The sequence below is a fragment of the Ixodes scapularis genome, unplaced genomic scaffold (assembly GCF_016920785.2).
Source record: "Ixodes scapularis isolate PalLabHiFi unplaced genomic scaffold, ASM1692078v2 PGA_scaffold0__279_contigs__length_252992795, whole genome shotgun sequence".
Lineage (NCBI taxonomy): Eukaryota > Metazoa > Arthropoda > Arachnida > Ixodida > Ixodidae > Ixodes > Ixodes scapularis.
In genome coordinates this window covers 181044600-181052128 of record NW_024609835.1, presented here as the reverse complement: position 1 = coordinate 181052128, position 7529 = coordinate 181044600, and positions in this window count along the sequence as shown.

Sequence of the window (7529 nt, the reverse complement as noted above, 5' to 3'; positions counted from 1 at the left end):
ACGAAACCCTAGTTTTGAGTCACATTCTCCCCCTTCCCCCCCCCCCCCCCCCCCCGCGCACACACACACACACACCACTCCAAACGCATCGAAAATACTGAACGTTTTCAGTTTAGACCGAATTTGGAAAAATGAATTCGGCGTGCTTTTTTTTACCCGTTATATTCGGTTTAACCCGAAAACGCTGAACCCTAAACATAGCGTTTGAAGCTAAAAAATGCACGTCTCAAATGAGGCACTGTAAAGGAATTGAGGTTCTAGGCCAATTCGTCGCAAGTCAACTCGTTGACGACCAATTTTTCGAATCTGTTCTTTTGGAAGCAAGTTCGAAGAGGGGAGTATACTCGATGCGTGCATGACAACTCCCTGGGAAGTACCGAAGCGCCCGCTGGTGCTTATTCTGGCAATTTTGTAGCGTGAGCTGCACTGGCCGAGGTTGAGCAGTTTCGCGTGGCTCGCATAAGGAGCCGTGCTCCGTGCTGCGCATGCGTGAGGAGCAGTGACGTCACACGGTGCACAGCTGGCGCGCCGGAGCCGCCGCGCCAGCCTCGCCGGTCTGCGCATCCCAGAGGAGTGACGTCATAGCCGCGGCAGACGCACTGGCGCCACCGTGTGCCCAGCTGTGCGCCTCCGTTGCGCAGTAGCCAAGTCTGACGCTGCACCGAAGCCGCTTGATAGCGCCTCTCATTTTGTACGCATAAGCTCACACTACGTATATCCTAGCATAGCCGAGCTAAGCCACCGTAATTTTTTCGAGCAGTTTTGCTCATTTTGACGCGCAAGTTTGCTGGTGATATCGCCTGCAGTAAATAATTCAATGCACGGCAATGTGCTGTCGTTAGTTGTTAAAAGGAAAAACAGAAAGCGTGTGCGGCAACGGTGTGTTCAGCCCATGCTGCAGTGTAAGGCCACAGCATTGAGGCTGCGGCATTTTACTGCTTCACCGACTTCCACTCGATCAAGGCCTTCGTCGGCAATAATCTGTGAATCTAACTCAACACGTACAACTTCTCGCCTGCAAGCTCCAGCCGCGTGTTCCGAGGAGATTTTATTCACGGCGAATGTGGCCCGCAGAGTCGGTGCCCATGGTACACCTTAAATAAGCTAAACATTAAAGTCACCTTATCTTACTGTTTCTATCAATGCATCTGTAATCAGCGCATCTCCCGCTTTTTTTTTCTGGGGGGGGGGGGGGGGGGGGGACGTTGAACCCTTAGGTGGTAAGTACGAAACTAGGAGTGCTAGGGAACCTCACCGGACCGCCACAAACCAGGCAGTTCATAACTTGAACTTATGTATACAGTATCTTTTTCCCAGTAACTTTTCCTCTTTCCCTGATACTTCAAAAAAAACCAGACAACGCAGCCAACATCGACGTGAAGGTATCCCCTCTAACTACCCAATCTCTTCAGAGATTAGCGTAGTTAAGTAGTAGTAACTACTGCTAACTTTACTTGTGTTTAGCAATCACACAGCAGCAGCACTCGGGACACTGACTTGAGTGCGATCCCGTCACCGCCACCGTACTTTTTTTTTTTTTTTTTATTGTTTCTTCACTAGGTGTGGAAAATAATACCATGCAATGTCCAACCCTTTTTCTTTACGTTCTGTTTTGTTTTCATAAAACGCTACCTATGACAGCCTTTTTACATGTGTGCTGTTTTGTCGTTGTGCTGTTTTGACGCCGTGCTGTTTTGGCACGTGCTCTTCTGTCGCTGTGCCGTTCTGACGCCGTGCTGTTTTGTCGCGTGCTATTTTGACGAGTGCTGTTTTGTCGCCGTGCTGTTTTGATTCTGTGCTGTTTTGACGCGTGCTGTTTTGACCGTGCTGTTTTGTCGCGTGCTGTTTTGTCGTGTGCTGTTCTGTCGCGTTCCCCTTTGGAGGGTGCAGTACCCCTTTTTAGAGAGCACAACAACCTCATTAGGGCATGAAGGAGGTGGGCTACCCACCGTCTTCGGACGTTCGTTAAGGGGTATTCACACGAAGGAGAAATCCCTGGGATTTCTCCCCAGCACGCGCATCCCCCGACGAAAACGTCAGGATTTGCGATGTGCCAAAGCCTCGCGTTTTCATCTCGTGATGCGCGCGTGCCGGGGAGAAATCCCCGGGATTTCTCCCTCGTGTGAATACCCCTTTTGAGGACCCTTGTGGAGAAGACAGGTATTCCGGGGAAGTGTGCGTCTCCACGGATGCCATAGACAGTTAGGGTCCCCTTCGCACTGCCTGGGCATATGAACCCCTTGCCTTGAAGGCAAACTGATATTTGGCGTCTTGGTAGCTGAGATTGTGTTTGACGTTAAAGGGGCGATGCAGCAATTCTTGTACTCTGCGCGAATACCGCTTATAACGGATTCCTGGCGTTAATGACCTGTGAAACACCCCTTCGTATTTCACCACACGCAAACCAAGTCGCAGAAAAAATTAAAGAAAAACGAGCAGCGTTCACCTTCTCAACTTGTAGCCAGAACAAGCGGTCACGTGATCTGGAGCCGATTATTGGCCGCCAATGTTGATCATGGCCACGCGCTGGGGTTGGCAAGTCACAGGACATGCGCTGGGTTCCAGACATTGTAATGGTTCGGCTATTGTCTTCTCTGCAGCAATTGGACACGGGCGACTACCCGAATGCTTCTCGAGCTATCGATTATCACGAGCCCAAGTCGAGTGTTCACGCAGTGCTTGGGTCCAATTTATGAGCCGCATTCAAATATCGTCACTCGGCGGAACTCTGAGCTCTGAGCTACGCCATCAAGTTTTGTGAAGGAGAAATTGAATGAAAACGCTCGCCTTGGTCCTTGAAATTACACCGCAACAAAGGAGTTTCTCGGCCATTGGCGTTGCGTGCGAATATCATTGAGTCACACTAGTTCCAGTAAGCTCGTGTAAAATAAAAAAAAAAAAAAAACATTCCAATTGAATATCATTGCACCGCCCCTTTAAATGTGATTATTTCTGTCTCATCCTTCCATTTCGGACATGTGCGTAAAAACGCGGGGTGCACGTGTGGTACGCCACAGTTTATGCATTTATGGTCATTTTCACATATGTCAGCGACGTGGTCAGTGGCGGTACATTTCTGGGCAGGTTTCTCGTCCGCGGCAGTTTCGGGAACCATGCCCAAAACGCTGGCAACGAAAACACCGCTGGGGATTTGTAACAAAAGGACAGACTCTGCAGTTTAGATGCCCTGCCTTCACGGTGGAAGGCAGAGAGGGTGGAGTTCAAATGTCAGGACTAGTTGTCGGGTTGATATCTCTTGTCGGTCTCGTCGTAGGGTGATTCGCCGCACGGCTACTACAGCACTCCGACGCCGACCTTCAAGGTTTTCTTCTTCAGTACACTGATGCAGGTCTTCCTCGGAGATGACGCCGCGGAAAGCATTCAAAGTGTGGTGCAGGGTGTGGAGATTGTGATCCCTCAACATTCTGTCGCGTCAGCGTTTTGGCGTGCCGTGGCGGCCGCGCTGACGTAGCGAGAGGTGGCGCTGCTTACCACTGTGAGTGGCTTCCTCCTTTTCCCCCTAGGGGAGATTTTCGTAACGAACCAACCGGCACTTGTACAGCACTTGTACAGATCACCGAATACCGCTTCACTGAACTCGGGCTGAACTATGTCGTGCTGGGAAAGATTTAGAATGATAGCTGGGAAGACCGTTTCGGGAAGTACAGGCAGCTGGGAAAGATTTAGAATGATAGCTGGGAAGACCGTTTCGGGAAGTACAGGCAGCTGGGAAAGATTTAGAATGATAGCTGGGAAGACCGTTTCGGGAAGTACAGGCAGCTGGGAAAGATTTAGAATGATAGCTGGGAAGACCGTTTCGGGAAGTACAGGCAGCTGACTGGCTCACAATATCAATTATCTACAAGGCAGCTTTATGAAGCTGAAAGTAAGCTGCGACTGCAGAGTACGTTGCCGACAACCCCATGTGAATACGAGGCAGTGTCACGAGCGATAAATTAGACCCTCCCAGTCCTAGTGTCCGTGGCTGGGTACACAGTTTATGCCGCTTTGAAAAAGCCGAAATGTCAAAAATGCAGGGTTCGCTAACCGAAGAAGATAAGACGGCAACAGTTTCACTTGCGCAGAAGAACTACTCTCTCGTCAAGCAATTGAATCGAGGGGGACTCCTAATTATCCAACCATGTTCGCCGTTAGTGCCATGATACACAGTCACGTTGTTGCTCAAGAACTTTCCACGAAGGTTCCGATCCAGCGTCAGCTCGTCGGCGAGCTTACAATGGAACTGCTGTCTACCAACGAGACTTCTGACTTCGACGCATGTGAAGAAAGCCACACAAGTGAGCTCGTGCTGAAGAATTCGTTCTGGTGCAGCACGAACATTGTGCTGAAAAACTATTGTGGAAAGGTGAACGAAAAGCCTATGAAGCTAATTCCAAGTCAAAGGAAAAAAAAAAGTGAAACCCTAAAATCTAAATAATCATTTTATATTCAGTGCAAAAGTTGTCATAGCATTATTATTGCGTACATGACCGTACACGTGCTGTGTCTCAGTGTCGCGAAAGCTACAGAGCGGCATCTAAGTTACTTGTGTTTAAATTGCGTAAAGATGGATACAAGAAGAAAGTTTGGATACACGAGAATATACAATTTGAAGCTTTCACAGGTAAGAGAACTTATATTCACAACATCTATTCGTAGTGTGAACGAGCGCGGGTAGGTGTGTGCATGAAGCTTTCACAGCTGCATGTGTCCCTTACTGAAAATTATGCTTTAAGTTTGCTAGGTTTGCCTGCACGCGGTTAAATCAAAACTTGTGCGCTTTGATCTAGGCCGCGTCTTTGCCTCTTTTTTGTGTCTTTTCTGCGATTAATTTTTTGTCTTCATGTCTTCGTTTCGGATTAATGACTTTATGAAAAACATTCCCTAGTTCGCCTGCAGTTTTGTTTTTATTATCATATTTTTTTTCTGGTAAAAAATACATTTCAACACATTACGTCTCTTCGTGCTCCAAAACCCCACATTTTTTAAATAATGCTTCACTAACGAATTTACTAACAACATATGTCATCACCATCTTGATTGTTGATGTTACGCATTTTGGTTGGTCCCATCACTTATAATAACCTTTCAGGGCATTTATTTTTTTGTTTGTTTGTGTCTTCAAACTCCTTGAGATAATTAAAGCACCCAAGATTTGGACGCCTAATACGAAAACCCATCTCACAAAACGTCGTTAACCTTGTACTTTCATATCATAACAATAATTGTACGTCCTAATATGCTGCCCGTGCAACAAAATATATTTCCCAGTCGTACAGATATTTATAAATCCTTTTTACTAATTAAAAAACGTTTGGGTCAATAAAAAATGCCATTCTAAGTCGGAAAATTTATGTGCGACGCCTTCAGTGTAGTGCTTTCCGCGGCGCTCGCCAGCCGACCCGTGTGACGTCACCGAAGGAGCGCTGCGGCCTTCAGCTTTAGGTGGTGTTGAACAAACCCCCGCAGAAAGGAGATCGACGTTTGCTCCTTGATTGGCCACTTGGCCCAGCGAACAGCAGTATCTCGCTCTCTCTTCTTCCTGGGATTCGGCGGCGGCAACAACGGGGAACCGTCCGGTGCACCGGTGAGCGTTTACCCCGTCTTTTGTTCTTTGTGAACGACCGTCCGGCCGTGAGCGATCTCCACACCGACAGCGTTCACCAGCTTATAGCCGCTGTCTTCTTGTTATTTGTTTTGCATCGTAAATAAACAGAGTTTATCACCTTGACCAACGTGACTGGTGTCTGCGCTCAACGAGCAGCATGCCACGCGAGTACGAACCCGCTTCGCGGTAGAGCGTCTCGCCGGGAACGTGGTACTCCCAAAGGCAGTGGCCCCAAGGCGAACCACAAGGGTTACAGAAACTTGGTGTTTGCCTAAGTTTGTCAACTTGAGTAAGGCTGTGCTTTAAGCTTTATTTTCTACTTCAACAAGGAGGTCCCCAGGAAGTTCTTTTTTTTTTTTTTTTCCTTGTAATTCTTTCCGATTGTCTACTCTAGGACCTTAGAGACAAGAAAAATGAAATCTTTGACAACGGTAGACTGTCGTTTGCAGCATGAACTACAAGGAAACGTGAGAAGGTGTCGGGTTCTTCGGCTTTTGCAAGAATAGAGTAAGCGGGGCGAACCCTTTTAAGGGCTGGGCGTCGATTAAAAATTTTAACCTGATTAATCGCCACCCTTTAATCGATTAATTAATCGATTAATCGGTTTCGTTGATTTTTATAATATATTAATATAATGCAACAACTCGTCTTGCCTTTGAAGACTTATTTTACTCTCTGGTACACGGCGCAAAGGACCAGTCATGGGTAAGTTACTTTTAAAAAGTAATTCGTTACAGTTACAGTTACTTTCAGAAAAAGTAGCGAAGTTACCGTTACAGTTACCGCAACAAAAGAGTAACTCGTTACAGTTACAGCTACTTTTAAAAAGTAACGACGTTACTTTTCAGTTACTTTTCTATGACACGAAAAAAGAAATTTAGAAAAAAATAGAAAACACCCCTCCACAATGTTTTATTGCATAAAACTAAAAAGTACGCTTTTTACTTCATATTGTAACTTAGCAGCAGTTGCTTCTTGAAGTTAGTGTTTGAAAGTTTCCACGACAGAGTAATGGCGCAAATCAAGATACGAAACATGCGCAGTGCTGAGTAGTGGCGCTAATCAAAACACGAGACATGCGCAGTGCCCTGCACGTGTATTGCTGTTTCACGGTTGATTCACCCGATTAAAAAGCGTTTACACAGAAAAAAAAAACACAACATAGGTGGTGCTTCAAGACACTAAGATGTAAGTGTTCAGTCACAAAGTACAAGCGTGTGCGTAAAGATAACTATATATTTTTTATAAAATCTACACGTGGCTATATTCGGGTCGTGACTCGCGAGAAAGAACGTATTCACAACTTTGTGCAAGGCCATTTTGACACTCGAAATGTCGGAAGAGACGATTTGGAAAGTGCAAGGAATGGCTGAATTGCACCCTCGTTCAGTGATATATTATTCATAAAACATTGGAAAGTAATGACAAAAGTAACGTCGTTACTTTCATCGTTACCTCAGAAAAAAGTAATAGAACTACAGTTACAAGTTACGTTTTAAAAAAGTAACTCGTTACAGTTACAAGTTACCAAAGAAGTAACGAAGTTACACTAACGCGTTACTAGTAGCGCGTTACTACTTAAGACTGCAAAGGACGTTTACGATTGATGATACATATAGTTCAACCTAGAGCTACTAAATAAGCTTCGCTTAGAGTATCTGCACTTCCGTTCCCCGACATCGTTGTGGGCGCCGCCATTTTGGCTCGTATGCAGAGCAGACGCAACTGCCGATCGTCATGATTCAAAAGTGCGACTTCCTCAGCATTAGGTTCGGTGTTCGGAAGGTCACGCGATATTGCTTTGCTCTATCGCGAACTGTTTAAACATTTGTGAAGGGCGGAAAAGCGTTTCCTGTGCTTTCAGATAAAGCTTCAGATAACTGGCAACCAGGATTTTAAGACACAATATGGCCAAGTGTCG